Genomic DNA, 17,149 nt, shown 5'->3' with positions numbered 1-17,149 from the left:
TTCAGTTAACTTATATTACAATAAAAGAATTTTATTACATAAACCATTGAGCTATATAGCACGGCAAGAAGACTTGGGGATTAATGTGATTTGGTGATTCTTGAATAATAAGAACGATTATCGTGAGTTTTGAGAATTTTCAATGCTCAATGCTCTATATAGCAATTGCCGATATTCCTAGTTAAATGGTGAAGCTTGCATCGATTTTGTATTTTATTACATTCCGTTACTGACTGCCTGTTCTTGCTGTTATTACATTTACTAACATTTTTAAAAATGTCAATATCGAAAAAACTTTATTAATGATCAACAAATTAATACATTTAAAACGACAAGAATTACAGTTATACAAGTACCTCTACTGATTACCTAAGCAATTACATCTATACTTACATAGAACATTTAAACAGTAAGTATATACATTTTTACACCAAAACCACAAAATAAAATATTTGAAACTAATATGAACTGAAGACGAATTATAATTTAACTTAAGCTAACGATAGATAAATTAAAAAAATATATGTAAAATTCCAATAAAAACGCCAAGGTTATTAATCATCATAAACAGAATTTAAATTATTTCAAAAAATAAAATAAAATCTGAAAATATAATAATCAATCGAATTTAACTAACGAAATGGAGCGAACATTACATTCGGATACATCTCACTGCACCCAGACCGCCGACACCCAAAGCCGCCCATACTGCACCCACCACGCCATTTTGAGAAACGGTGGCCATCTTTTTTCACTGTCTCCTCAAACTCACCAATATTCTCTAACTGTTAAAGAAATAACAAAGTAAATAAAAATTAAACAAAAGTGAATAAACAGTTGGAAGCATGACATTAAAAAATTACTTACCACATGGTCTCTAGAGTATTTCGTGTCAAATATCGAGCGAGCGGTTCAGGTATCAGCAATAGCTCCTATTTTGGAGGTTAAGTGTACCGGAGTGCGTAGCGACTTTAAGGCTTGCCTGTGAGAGAGCTCTGAACAATGATACATCCTGGAACAAATTATCAATCTTTTACTACTATTATTCATATCTTGTATTTTGTGATAGGTTTTACTTAAATCGTTACTATTATACCACAAAATATTATATCCAGATGTCTATTCCCGACACAATAATATAATTGTTACAAGCTAGTTTCAGTCTTAAAAAACGATTTAATGCGCTTGTGTGAATAGACTACTTCATGTATAAAGCGCATGTACAATGACGCAGTGTCGCAGTACGTACGGCGCATGTGCAAGGACTCAGCGTCATAATATTTACGGCGCATGTGCAACGACGCAGCGTCATAATATGCAAAGCGCATGTGCACTGCCGCAGTGCCGTATTACTTACGGCACATGTGCAACGACGCAGTGCCATAATACGTACGGCGCATGTGCAACGACGCAGCGCCATAATACGTACGGCGCATGTGCAATGACGCAGCATTATAATATGTAAAGCGCATGTGCAACGACGCAGCGTCATAGTATGTAGGGCGCATGTGCACTAACGCAGTGCCGTAATAGGTAAATCGCATGGGCAATGACATAGCGTTATAATACATAAGGCAGATATGTAAAACTGCACAGAACTGCATTAACAAATGTACGTGCGCTAAGACGTAGTCTAACGCATTTTCAGTAACATTTACTAAAACGAACATGCGTAGCTCAGCGCATTGATGTTATTTCAATGTTTTAATTTAATTTACATATTTATTATTACTAAAAGACCGATATGCGCCGCTGCACTGACTTTTTAAAATGTTTTTAAGCAGTGATGCAATTTCCACGACTCGCGCACCCCCATTTTGCATCCCCCTTGGTGGTATTACATCAAGAATAGTCAAATTTATTTTTTATTAATAATATTCGCAGTGCCTTTCGTCTTGGCTTTCAATATGTTATAAAAATTTTTCTTCGTCAATTTCATGCATAAATATTACCTATATACATAATATAAAAATATACACAATATAAAATAAAACTTACATGAGTTGTAGAGTATCCCCACGTACTGCTGATGTTCCACAGTCGGTCAGAAATCAATGTTTCGTTTTAGAATTTTAATTTAATCACTTTTTATGCACAAGATGTATCTGATAAGTAATGTCTTGTATATTATTACATTTAAAATAAAATAATATAAATAAAAACGAAACAACAAAACACAAGACTGAACTGAAGGAGGACTGAACTAAAACTGAGCCCTGGGAATATTGAAATCGTATACCTCATGTTTTAGCGCATGCGCAAGTTTATTGATTACTGTACCCCTACTAAGCCCACGTCTAATGCGCAACAAGAGTATATACGTGGAAAATTATATAATGTATTAAGGACACATTACTGAGAAATCTAAATGTCAACGGTAGCATATGTTATTATTCGGATCAAAATTGTAAAACAATACATTTTTATTAACTTTAGCGCTTAATTTATTATAAATTATTAAAAATTTACTACTTATGTAAAAAAAACTAAATTTTAACAAATTAAAAAAGAATAATGGCTTTTGATGTGACGCAAGTAAATTTCCATGAGAAACGTTTCATTTTGAAACGATACTTCTAATTCGTTCTTGAAAATATTTATTTCTTTTTTTATTCGATTAAATATAAATATTTGTTTATTTAAATCTACAAGATAACGTAAACTGAAAGATGCATTAATTCTGCATGTCCTTGTTGAGTAACAGGTAAATGTCCACAAAACTGCACGCACACTGTGAACAACATAAAATAATGACTCGTAAAGAAAGAAACTTTAGAGCCGGTTAGCATGGTTGGTAGATACTTGTCTTTCACACCGAAGGTTATGGGTGCGATTCCCGCCCAGGACAGACATTTGTGCATGAACATATCTGTTTGTCCTGAGTCTGGGTGTAATTATCTATATAAGTAAGTATTTACAAAAGAAAATTAGTATATGTATTATTGGTGGTAGGGCTTTGTGCAAGCTCGTCTGGGTAGTTCCACCCACTCAACAGATATTCTACCGCAAAACAGCAATACTTGATATTGTTGTGTTCCGGTTTGAAGGGTGAGTGAGCCAGTTTAATTACAGGCACAAGGGACATAAAATCTTAGTTCCCAAGGTTGGTGGCACATTGGCTATGTAAGCGATGGTTGACATTTCTTACAATGCAAATGCGTTTGGTAACCACTTACCATCAGGTAAAAAAATGTGGTATATCAGTTGTCTGTTTCCATAGCACAAACTTTGTACAAGCTTAATTTGGGATCAGATGGCCGTGTGTGAAAAAATGTCCCAGGATATTATTATTATTATTATTATAAACTTCTTATATTCAAGTTTTAAGGAATTATGTGTGTAAGCGTGTCTTGATTATTATTTTTGAATTTATTAATATTTAACTTATTTGTCCATTAGTCCAAAACGTATTTTAACTCAATTATATTTCTAGCTATTTTTAATTTTTCTTTCATATGTGTCTGGTTAAAGTCTGACACTAGGAACGACCTACATGGTATCATAGCACGCTGTAGCGTTAACAAATATCCCCATCTCATGTCAGGGAAACGATGTTAAAGGCCACAGTCCGGACAGAATATCTAATTCTAAATTATTTATATATTTATAAGCTCGCAGTTGGAACACCATGGAGTAACAATGATGTATATTAGAATTAATAAAAATAAGATATTAGAAAAGCATTATGTATCTATTCGCGTATTCTTATCGCGCACATAGCGAGGTCTTAGTACATAGAACCTCCTTCCAATCAATAAATGTCCGCATGTGAATATAAAAAATTTATTAAAGAAAGAGGTAGTTATTAATGTTCTTGCTTCACTTCTAATAAAGTATCTAAATACATCTATGTAATTAAAAATAGCATAACAATTTGATGTAAAAAGCAAATGATATGTTGCTTATATAATAATACCAATATCAAAACTTTTTTGTTTTAGTCTGAAAATGTTGAGTGGAGTATGCAATTCAATTTTTTGTTGATTTTTTTATAATATAATTAAGCGGATGGTCATATGGTAAGAAATATTAACCATTCCTTACAACGCCAATACGCCACCAACCGTGGGAACTAAGATGATTTTTCCCTAGTGCCTGCAGCTTTACTAACACAACAATATCGATTTTTGCTATTTAGCGGTAGTATAATGTGATGAATGGGTAGTACCGCCCAGGTGGGCTTGTACAAAGCCCTACACCACGTAAAATATTTTTACACAATATTTTCTTTGTCGTTATTATTATTATTACAGATAATTCCTCTGCCTAGCATGTGAGAGGTTTTAGTTTTAAGCAGAATATTAATTATCTGAGACAAAGGAAATTTAGTAATAATGAATAAATAGACGTCGGAATTTAACATCTACTAGTTTCTGCCCGCGGCTGTATGTGAAAGGATGCAGCTTTTAAGCACTCGATGTGCTTTTCTGTACCTCAGACAATGTGTATGAACTGACAAATTTCGTGATAATCGGTTGAGTAGTTAAGGCATGAAAGTGTAACAACCAAACAAACACTACTACTACTTCGTGCTTTGTGCAAGCCCGTCTGGGTATCACCCACTAGTCAGATCTTTTACCGCTAAACAGCAGTACTTAGTATTGTTGCGTTCTGGTTTGAAGGGTGAGTGAGCCAGTGTAACTACAGGCTCAAGGGATATAGCATCTTTGTTCTCAAGGTTGGTGGCGCATTGGCGATGTAAGAAATAGTTACTATTTCTAACATCGCCAATGTCCATGGGTCGCTGTGACCACTTACCATCAGGTAGCTCATGTACTCGTCCACCTTCCCCTTCTATTAATATATATATATATCTATTACTCTATACTATAATAAATAATGTCTTCCAGACCAATTTCAGCCACGGTGGCCAATCTCAAGAGAGATTAGCCAACTACGCAAGAGATATTATAGTGCACAAGTGTGTGCGCAAACACAGGTGCACTCTCTATTCCCTATCTCTCATAATTCGATGTGACGGCAATCTGACACGAACTGAAAGAGTTCAGGCGCAGGACCAACGGCTTTAAGCGCTTCTCGAGGCACACTTTACGTCAGGTAACCCATTCCCCCGTCCGCCTACCTATAACAAAAAAAATTAAAAACAAAAAACCAAAAAATATCCACATTCAGATGTATAATACCTATGTACTAGTAAGATTGAAACATTTATAATTTTTCTTAAAAAACAAAGAGATTCAAAACAACACTTGCTTGAATAATAATTTATGCTATATTTGCTCTTGACATTTACCCTCTCGGTTCTGGAATTCACAAAATCGATACAGCTCCTTTCCGCGCATCCTTATTGCGCAACGGGCGTTGTCTCAGTACATGCAAGAACGGATAAAGACAATGTAATAAGTAATTACCAAAAAATATGTCAAATCTTTGCTACATAAGACACTATTTTTAAATAATTAATTAGATACTTTTGCCTGCAACATACTTTAGACAAACACACGTTTTTTTAATTTATTTTTATAATATTACACAAAATATTATAAAAATAAAATAATTCTTTTAAAGATGTAATGAAAAGTTGCAATGATCAAACTATCGTATTTGGTATAGTCTGTTTTATATATATATTAGGTAAGCGAACGGGTAAAAGTGATGGAGAATGGTCACCCTCACCCATCATCAGATCCCATCAACCTTGAGAACTCAGGTGTTAATATGTCCCGTCTGCCTTTGGTTGCAATGACTCACTCACCCCTAAAACCTAAAACAAAGATAAGTTTTGCTGCTTAGAATACGTGATGAGTGGGTGGTACCTAACCTGATGTGCTTTGCACAAAGTCCTACCTTCATGAAATGTGGTATTCGACGTTGGCGATGAATAATCGTCTATATAATCACTTCTCATCATCAAATCATTAAATTTTCGTATTGTTATTGTTTAAAATGCCATTTTGGAAGTACAAATAAAAATATTACATTTTAGCTGAACAAATCAAGAAGGAACCTGCGTGTGCATTATTATATACATATACAGTTATTGCATCACAGTTTTCTATTAAATTGAATTATAGTTATGTAGTCAAATGTTACTTTAGTTCTTTTTTTAGATTTTCTATAAATCTATAATGTACTCTTCTTTGGGTGTCATGAGCAGTTTCAAGGTAAATAAAAAAAATAATAATACAATGATTGAAGATGTCCTCCTTGACCTGTACGGGGCTTGGGCTTGACCACTAAGGGGTGAAACTAGTCTTTTTAATAAGGCGTTTCACACGAAGATCATCCAAACGCTTTCGCTTTCGCTTGAAGACGGTGGAAGCCTTATTATTATCATTAATAGTATTACGCCCCACAGGTCTATGTTTGTAGAGTAGAGTTTAGATAGTAAGCTGTCTGAGCCTGATGTCTTGCCGCTTTTAAGTATTGACAGCTTTACTAAACTCATCAAGGGTAGGGGTATCTAATTCAGAAGATGTGGATAAATCTGGTAACACATCTATATGTGATTAATAATGTTCTTGAAGTGTGGCGTTTAGATTTATCGAATAAATCGATGATGGTTTTTGGGATCGCGGGCCAAAGATGGTTTTAAGATTTTCATAAAACAGATATTGCAGCTATTATTATATATTAGAAACATTCCTTGGAATATTTCTTATAATCATTCAATAATTTGTCTTTAGTCTTTTCATCAAAATCGATTGAATTTACCGCAGGTACCTTAATATAAATACTTTATATTATGAATTAATCGAAAAATATATACATTATATATTAAAGCATTTTCGTTACAAAACGGAATTCCACATTGGCGAACCGTTTAAAATTTAGACATATCATATGAATTAATCATATATAATAATAATAATAATAGTTTATTTGCATAAAACACGATATTATACATTTTAACATTGACATAATGTCAAGTCACATAAATGACATGCAAATAAAATATATGAAGCAGTAAGGACTCTTGTAAAGTACTTAAGCATTTGACCTCTATAAATCTTTTTTTGGTTCGACAGAGTAATAAATAATTAATGTTACTTTTGACATTTAGCCGCCCGGTTCTGTAATTCAGAAATCGATAAAGCCTTATATATTTCTGCGCAACCTTATTGCGGCGCAATGGGCGTGGTCTTCTTATAAATAACCAAGTTATGTATTAATATTAAAATATGAGCTATACATAGATACAAAGACGAATTTCATAATTTCAGAAATGTTATTCTCTGGTACAGACAATACTAGTTAAATGAATTTGCTCTTTTGGTTACAATATTATATTAATTTGAACATAAAATTTAGATGTCGTCAATCCCAATTTCTTAAAATTGAAAAAGGCATATTATATCTACAACCCAATGATAGGTTGAATGTACTTAATAAATTTTTGATAGACGTAACAGTAACATTAACAGCTTGTAAATGTCCCACTGCTGGGCTAAGCTAAAAAAACATCGTGAGGAAACCTGCATGTGTCTAATTTCATCGAAATTCTGCCACATGAGTATTGTAAGCTCTAATCTAAAATAAACTCCGAACCTTCTCCTCAAAAAGGGAGAGGAGGCCGTAGCCCAGTTTATTACATTGAAGTTTAAAGACTGTACTTATGCAAAATTGATTTGGATAATAATTCACGATACCCTTGACTTTCACGCTCCCGGTTCTATAATTTAGAAATCGATAAAGCTTAATTAAGATGCCTTACCGCACCCTTATTGCGCTACGGGCGTTACCTTCGGGCATAGGACCAATATCCATTCAGTAAAGGACATCCACTTTATACAGATTTAAGGCATAATGATATAGATTTAGTGAATAATACTAGCGAGAATCAGAATATATATAAATTAAAATATTAATAAGAAAACATACAGTGTCAGATTTATTCATAATTTTTGTATTATATTTTTTTTTATTTGCCATTCATGTTCATCATCACCATCATCATCATCATCATATCAGCCGAAAGACGTCCACTGCTGGACAAAGGCCTCCCCCAAGGATTTCCACGTTGGCCGATCTTGCGCTGCCCGCATCCAACGGCTTCCCGCGACTCGTTCTAAGTCGTCGGTCCACCTTGTAGGGGGACGCCACTCGAGAACCTTTCTGCCCCAGCGGCCGTCAGTTCTGTGAGAAATGTGCCCCACCCACTGCCTTCTGCCTTGATTTCATCATTTCTGATTCGATCTCGCAGAGAAACTCCGAGCATAGCCCTCTCCATTGCCCTTTGAGTGACCTTGAGCCTTCTTATGAGGCCTATTGTGAGCGACCACGTCTTTGATCCATAAGTCATCACTGGCAACACACACTGGTCGAAGACTTTCGACTTGAGACACTGCGGTATTTGGGATGAGAAGATATCGTGTAGCTTCCCGAACGCTGCCCAGCCGAGTTGAATTCGACGATTGACCTCTTTCTCGAAGTTGGACCTACCTAGTTGGATGTTCTGATCTAGCTAGACATAGTTGTCTACAACTTCGAGTTCAGAATTTCCAACCTTGACTCGAGTGGGTGCAACATGGATGTTTGACATGATTTTCGTCTTGTCCATGTTCATTTTTAGACCCACTTGTTGGGAAACCCTGCTGAGGTCATCGAGCATAGTGCCGAGGTCTTCCAAGGTCTCAGCCATAATTACAATGTCATCGGCAAATCGAAGATGAGTGATGTACTCGCCGTTGATATTGATGCCAAGTCCGTTCCAGTTCAGAAGCTTGAAAACATCTTCCAATGCAGCGGTAAACAGTTTCGGAGATATCACGTCTCCCTGTCTTACACCTCTCTGTTGTTGGATAGGTTTTGAGTTTTGATCCTGGAGTCGGATCGACATGGTGGCATTCTCGTACAAACACTTTAACACCCTGATATACCGATAATCAATTTGGCACCATTGAAGAGAATTCAGCACGGCCCAGGTTTCGATCGAATCAAAGGCTTTCTCATAGTCCACAAACGCTAAGCAAAGTGGCTGGTTATACTCCTCAGTCTTCTGTATAACTTGCCACAGCGTATGTATGTGGTCTATGGTGCTAAAGCCTTTCCGGAATCTGGCTTGTTCGGGTGGCTGGAAGTCGTCAAGCCTTTGCTCGAGACGATTCGTAATGACTCTCGAAAACAACTTGTTAACATGGCTCAGCAGTGAGATGGGCCTGTAATTCTTCAGAAGGGTTTTATCTCCCTTCTTAAAGAAAAGTACCACCACACTTCTGCGCCATGCCTTTGGCGTTTAACCTTTGGCTATGACGGAGTTAAAAAGCCTCTAAAGAGCCCTGAGGATCGGTGTACCACCCGCCTTCAGAAGCTCGGCTGTAATACCATCATCACCAGGTGCCTTGTTGTTTTTGAGTTGTTCGAGAGCCATTCTAATCTCGAAAAGACTGACGTCCTGAAAATCTTCAGTGTAGTGTCGGGTTAGTTTTGCTCTGGGATCTGCAGCATGACTACTGACAGGTGATTGAGCTGTCGTGTACAGCTGACCGTAGAACTTCTCAACCTCTTCCAACAGCTCAGATCTTGACGTGACTATTCTGCCATCCTCAGTTTTCAGCCTTGTCAGTTGACTCTGCCCAACAGACAGATCTCTGACGAACACTTTAGAGCCTTTGTTCCGCTCGATGGCCTCTTTAATGCGCATTGTATTAAATTGGCGAGTGTCGCGAGTTAGAGACTTTGAAATCTGTCTGTTGATCAGCCGATAGCTGGCAGCATCAGCTGGGGACGTCAGAATCATTTTCCGTCTTTCCTCCATAAGCCGTAGGGTAGAGAGGCAGAGATCTTTTTGGTTCCTTTTGTACGGCTGGTCTTGAAGGTCTTAGACCCAGCCGTGCGGACAGTTTCCATAAACCTGTCGTTGTATGTGTCCACTTCCTCGCAGTCTGCTAGGCAATCGAATCGGTTTTGAAGTTCGAGCTGAAAGGCTTCGGGATTTCGGATTTGAAGAGGTGATGGTCGGAGCATAGACTTCATCAGTCGGGACCTCTGGAGTTTAACATTGATATTTAACGAGCCTCTTACGAGTCTGTGATCGCTCCCAGTTTTGACTGCATTGATCACGGAGACGTTATTAAATATTTGTCTTCTCGTCGACAAGATGAAGTCTATCTCATTCTTGGTTTTCCCGTCAGGGCTCACCCAGGTCCATTTACGTTGACCTGGCTTCTTGAAAAAGGAGTTCATCATAAAGAGTCCCTCCTTCTCCATAAAGTCGGCCAACATCTGGCCCCGAGGGTTGCGGTCTCCAATTCCATGTGGTCCCACCCTTAACTCATCACCGAATCGTTTGCCCAGCTTCGCGTTAAAGTCCCCCATTACAACAGTGAAATGAGTCTTATTGGTATGTCTTTAGATAAATTCTCTTATGTGTATGGCTTTAGATAAATCCTCATACATGACCTCAACCTCATCGTCGGAGTGTGTCGAAGTCGGCGCGTATACCTGTATGACCTTCAAAGAATACCGCTTGGTGATTCTGAGTATAAGGCACGCCACCCTAGTCGACACGCTCTCGATTTTCACAACGTTGTTAACGAAGGACTTGTGGACTATGAACCCGACACCACCTTGAGACAGTTGATCGCCCTCTCGGAAATAGAGAAGGTTCGGATAATCCGAGGATATCCCAGTGTAACCTGCTCAGTTCTTCCTCCAGTTCGATGATATTCTCGTCGGTCCGCAGTGTACGCGTGTTATATGTTGCCAGGGCCAGAGGTCGTCGGTGTTGGTAACACGAAATCTGCCGGGGATTCTTAGCACCCCCCGCCCAGCCGTTACCACAGCTGTTACCAAGGCTAGGAATAGCAGGGCTGCCGGGGACTAGGGGCCGTGGTTTAGATGCGCGAATCATTGTGGGGATATGTCATAATCACCACGCTTGGCAGACGGGTTGACGATCGCAGTAAGTTAGTCATAGTACTCAGAGAGACGCTGCTGCCCGTTCTCTGGTGTATATTTCCTCGGGTCGACTTCTACGCCCCCCACGGGATGAGATGGGGTGGTGATATTCGTCGCCGTCACCACACGACGAATTCATTCATGTTCATAAGCCTTAATACTGTCGCAGAAATAATTGCTGCTTAATTAACTTTATTATTTCAATACTATAATTAATGAAATATTTTTTAACTATAGGTGGCTGGATGTATTGTGTTCATATTCCAATATATAAATTGTATGTTAGAATTTTATTTACAGTTTGTAAACCTTAAAACTTGTAAACTTATTTTCAATAATAATATCATGATTATAATTATGATATTATGAGATGACATTAGTATTGAGAATTTTTTGAATGAACCGTCTTGATATATAAATTAAATGACGAATAGGCAATTGAGCCACCATTAAATCACTTTTAAGAATCAATGCGATATTTATTTGTTTTAATAAAATTGACTTAATGGGTAAGAAAACGGAGATGAACGTTGAGGATTGCTAGGAAATAAATATTCAGGTAAAAGTATATTTCTAAAATAATTTGTACGGCTTTACGCAATAGTTACTGGTGGTAAATTTCATTGCCTCCAATATAATTTAAAGACATTACAAGACATTTTTTAATGAAGTAAACTCTTAAAAATTCAACTCCATGAAGAATATGCTGTATCAAAGCATGGGTTTCATTCAAATAAGTGATCGTGATTAGATAAAAAATTATGTTTATTTTTCTTTCGAATGTCAAATCAACAATGACTAAAGAGAGGTATCAGTGTTTAATTTGTTTTAATCACTCGCTCAGCAACTTTTATAAATAAGGCCTTAATATATTGTATAACCTGCAATAAATATACATTGTTTGTAACGATTTACTACAACGCCTCAAACGACAGTATCCCAAACAAAAATTAGCTATAGCCAAAAAAGAAAAAGAAACGGAAAATTATTGTTACAATAAAAAACAGAAATAATCCAAAATTCAAGTCAAGTTACTCAATTTATAGTACCTGTCTAGACAGGGGACTGTCTAGACAGTAGAGAGCCTATGGGGGGAGCGATGTGATGGGTTAGAGCTTATTTGTAAATGTATAAAGCTCTTAAATAAATATAAAATTACAACTACGAGATTGAATCATAGGTCACAGAAAATCACCATTATTTTATTCAATAATTTAATTAGTTAGCTGTTGTTTTTATTTATTACAAGACATACAAAATTCTTAAAGCAGCTGTTCATCAAAATAAGAGACATTCAAATACGGTTTTAGTTAGAATGATTAGTGCTGAATGATTCAGAATGTAGGAATTGATACCACACTTAGTTCATATCGATCTACAGCTGATCGACTTCTCTAGCTTGACTACAATTAAGGCCTCTGCGAGAATATTATAGAAATATATAACTGAAAAATTATAGAAACTCTAATAAGCAAAACTGATGTGATAAATATAAAATAATTTGATGTTCAAGGCTTTATTGCGATCATTTTGATCTCATAAAAAATGTAGTGCCTAAATAATGTTTATACAGATAAACTTAAAAAGCAAAACACCTAAATACAAAATTGAGCCAAAACGTTAAAACCGTTTTCGATAAGTCAGTTTATATATAAATATATTATACACAAATATTACTCATTTAATAAGATAAAATATAATTTTTTTGTTAATAATTATTTTGTTTTCATTAATTCAAGCAATTGATTAGGTTTTCTCGGAGGCTTATTATGTTATATTTTATCTTTTTAATTATATTATTATTTATAATCCAGCACCATAAAATCCTTTTTTTTTGGTGAGTGATGAACTCTCTTGTTAAGACTACAGGTTTTAATTAATTTTATTTGATTGTATTAGGCCTTATTGAATTAAATAAAAATATAATAGCTTTTTCTTTAGTACAAATATAAATGTAAATACGTAATATTTAGTAGTAGGTTGCCCGGGTGCACTATACACATTGTGCGAAAAGTAGAGATAATTAATAGTAGTTGAGTATTAAAATTAATACTCAAGCAATTATTACATCTCACTGTTTTTCTTTGACTTGTTTGCTGTATAGTATGCGGTGAGTGGTTACTGTAGTTCTTTTTTTAAATCTGTTGTTGAACTTGTGTACATGATACAATGAGTGTACATTTTTGAAGACAATTTAGACTGGCTGAATACTTTATTTCTGTCGCTTCAATTGCGTTGCGAGAGTGTTAAGTGTGTGTCTTCTAGTAAGTTTTTTATTAATAAAATTTATTTTTTTCTTATGAAGGTCACTGTTAAAAAAACGAAACTAAAAATGTAACTTTACTAAAAATGTAACTTTCATACGTATTAATTATTACCTACTCTAACACATTTTATAAGATTTCCATCGGCATATTAATTTAAGAGTACGCTACACCCTTCATCCTCCCGGTTCTGTAACTCACGAAATCGATAAAGCATTTCGGCGCATCCTTATTGCGCATTTGGCGTGGTCTCAGTGCATAGGACCAATTTGTATTCCATAAACATAATATAATAGACCAACAGTCTTTTCAACAGGATAATATTGTGTGATCATCTCAAATTTAATTAATCAAGCTCGCAATATTTTACATGAACGAACTCGTTTAAAAAAATTCCATCTTCATAATATGTGGCCTATATTTAGTTTACCCACATATTATTTCTAAATGAACTATATTATTACAGATCAGCGTTAAAAATATATTGAGTCTTATTTTTTAACGGCTGATGCTTTTATATTAGTTAGATAGGTTTCGTTAGGATATATTAAGTTTTATTTTAAAAAGTAGATATTTAAAACCCACCTTCGGGTTAGTAAAATATAGATCATTTATTTAAATTTAAGTATGTGAAAAAGGATTAAAGGAAATTAGATAATGCAAGACTAAGACCGTTATAACATCAAAGTTAATTTTCATAGCTTGATAAAAATTATCGTATCTCAAAACAGAACGTTAAACAATTCTTAGATTTACATATTCCATACTATTTATTAACAACTTCTGTATATTATGAACACTACTAATTAAGTAATATAATAAGTTTTTTACAATGCAACACTTAACTTAAACTAACAAGTTAATTATTCGCTACGGAAAATATTCTTCCAATGTCACGTATAAAAGAGATAACACATTGAAAACAATCAGTTTCAAATTTTGAAAGAATTTTGTATAAATTATGAAGAAATTCGAATTTTACTTCCCAAGTACAATAATATCGCACGAATTTAAATGTCAAAGTATTTGTCTTTACTCGTAATTTATGACTCAGTAAAAAGAGGATCAATCAAGATTTTTTATCATGCTATTTTTGTCGAATTAAAAAGATCATTTAAATATCACCTCTTCGATATCAACTAAAATTAAATACATTCTGCATTGTATATTTTTCTTATCACTATTAAAAACCTAAAAAGATAAATAATTTGTAATTTAATTTGTATTAAGTACCTACTCTAAGACTTATGACTTAAACTATAAATCTACGACATTTATACAAACGACCCTCAAAAGAGGGTTCAAAGGGTGAATGTGAAGGTTAACATAAATTGTTAACCTTCACATTCACCCTCCCGGTTCTTAACGAAATCGATAACAAACACCATTCCGCGCATCTCCAATGCGCACCGGGCATGGTCTCAGTGCATAGGACCAACAGGAACTTAGGTCTTTCCAATATCGTATCAACTAAAATTAAATGTATGTGTGTGAGTCAATTGTACTGATGTAAGATAGAAGTTTCCGCATCTTTGGAAAAAATGCTGAGTTATTAACACTTTTACATTATCTTTATTACAAGTATATTACATAACGTATGTATGTCATATACATTAGTACAAGATTAAAAAAAGCTTCCAATTTTATGTTGCTTAAAGACCATATTTTAATTATTTCAACGACAATTTTGTTTTAAATTAACTAATATACAAATGTATAAACAAATTTTGTTTACATGCATTTTCTTTAGTAAGTTGCTCGACAAATTCAAATTCCTTTACTTAATATTTTACATTACACTGATCAGTAAATATAAAATTGTATAATATAATATGATCATAAACTCCTCTATGCATTTTTTTTATTTTGCTACACATTGCTCCATAAAAGACCTTTTGACATCGAGTAGTAGGAGTGAAAACATTTGTATTTGTTACACAAAACAGTATCTGTTAATATTTTTTTCTTTGTATTCAAAACTAGGTTGCCATCAATATCGAACAGTAAGCATATGAAAATGCAGCGTTGCTTACCCGGATTTGAAACCGCAACCTTTGGTCAAATCAAAATACCTTTTTTAAATCCCTCGGCCGTCTTGGCTTATGTCTTTACTTCAAAGATTATTTATACTAAATATATATGCGGTCTACATCAATTCAGCCATTTCGTATGGTGCATCGTAGACATGTACAACACTTATTATGAGAAATTCCAAAAGGAGTAGATGATTAATTCAAAAGATACATTTATGCTCAAAATATTTACTGCAAAACATAAAATACTTGTGAGGCTCTTAAATTTAAGGCGTGGTTTCAAGTAGACCAAACTACGAGTATCAATCAATATTAAAACGTGAGCCACTGATAAAGACAAAGGCTTTTTTGAAAATAAAAAAACGATATTTTTTTTGGTACAGAGAATACTAGTTTTATTAATTTACTCTTGTCACACATTTTTATTAGACCCAATAGCGACGAAAAATAAATTTATTTTAAACAAGTAATAATTGAGTCGAGATGGCCCAATTATTTAATCATAATTATCTCCATCAATTCAGCCATTTCGTGCGGTGAATCGTAGACATGTAATACTTTTTAATCTCTCTAGGAAGCACGTCCCATTCTCTAGGACGAAGATTACTAAGTTAAAGATAATAATACAATAGGGATTGTTACGATAAAAACATTTAAACAGAAGGATGGAAAAATGTCTCCCGAAATATTTTCCATCTTTCGATGACAAGGACAATAAAGAAAAACAGAAACTCGAAAACTGTATTGGAAACGATGGCTGCTGCCGTGTGCCGGCACGGTGCACAGTACACCGCACCGTGCTGCGGCACGGCGTCGCGCCTCTCTTGGGAGCGGCGCCGTGCCGTTACACGGTGGCCGATACCACACCGTAGACATGTGTCCACGGCCATAAAAAGTTTGACTATGCTTTATTAGAGGGATTGTAAATGAATATAACAATTAAATAACATACACACGAGTACCTGTTGTTATTATATTTTGCAAAATGTTATTAATTTAAACCTACATTAGACAAGTTTATATTTTTAACGAAGAGAAACTTTATTGTTTACATTACTCTTATTCTAATCTCTATCTCGCATGTCATAAATTATTTCAGAACATTCACAAGCTCGACGACTGCATGGTCGCCGTTGCTCTTCAAACTCCCCAGGCGCACACCTTCCGGATACGCAGAGTCGACGACGCGATATATTACCCTCGCCGCATGTTACCGAGCATTCACTCCACTTACCCCATCGACTCCATATTTTACGAAATTTTAGCACTAGTTCATCGTTATTGAATTCTAGACGATAAAAATAAAATATTACGCAACAAACTACAGAAAATCTTATGATATTTACATTATTATAAATGTATCTTTTTATACAATATACTTTTTACCAGTGATCATTGTTTCATCCGGTGACTGTAAGCTTAAAACGGTTGTAGGCAAATTGATATATATTTTTGTTGCATTATTTTTTATTTGTTTGTCATGTACAAGATTAATAAATTCGTCAGAATTTAGGAAATGATTATCATCACTTTCATCGTATTGATAACAATTGCGAATATGTATATCAATAGCACAGATAATATTTAAAATAATTATGATATTAATAAAAAACATCTATGAAGGAAAACAACTCCGAAAATAACTAAAATGTCAAGGAAATGTCATGTTTAAGGTAAAATGTCTTCTTTGATGTTACTTCAATTTTTTTTTAAGAAATAAAATTTTACACCTGACACATTAATATAACAAAGTGTCTTAGCTCTACACGTGTGTGTAAAGTCGCAGGCACACGATTGCTTTCTAAACGTCACGAGACCAAACTACTAAAATAATTCTGGCCACTAGGAAAAAGTTTAAATAACGCTTGATCCGAAAAATGTTGATTATGTCATACTTTAGCTATGATAATATTAAACATCAAATTATAAGACCGAATATTGATTGCCTTAGACCTCTGACGTCTTTACCGCCACCAAAAGGCTTACTATCTC

General features: G+C 34.9%; 1 protein-coding gene across 1 annotated transcript in view; it reads right to left on the bottom strand.

Annotated features, from left to right (window-relative positions):
* LOC126780378 (MAGUK p55 subfamily member 7) overlaps positions 1-17,149 on the bottom strand; it is a 50,267-nt gene that overhangs the window by 3,416 nt on the left and 29,702 nt on the right. The gene's annotated exons all lie outside the window — the stretch shown is intronic.

Source organism: Nymphalis io, chromosome Z, assembly GCF_905147045.1.
Source record: "Nymphalis io chromosome Z, ilAglIoxx1.1, whole genome shotgun sequence".
Taxonomy (NCBI): domain Eukaryota; kingdom Metazoa; phylum Arthropoda; class Insecta; order Lepidoptera; family Nymphalidae; genus Nymphalis; species Nymphalis io.
Note: the sequence above shows the minus strand (reverse complement) of the source record. Positions and strands in the feature narration are given on the sequence as shown.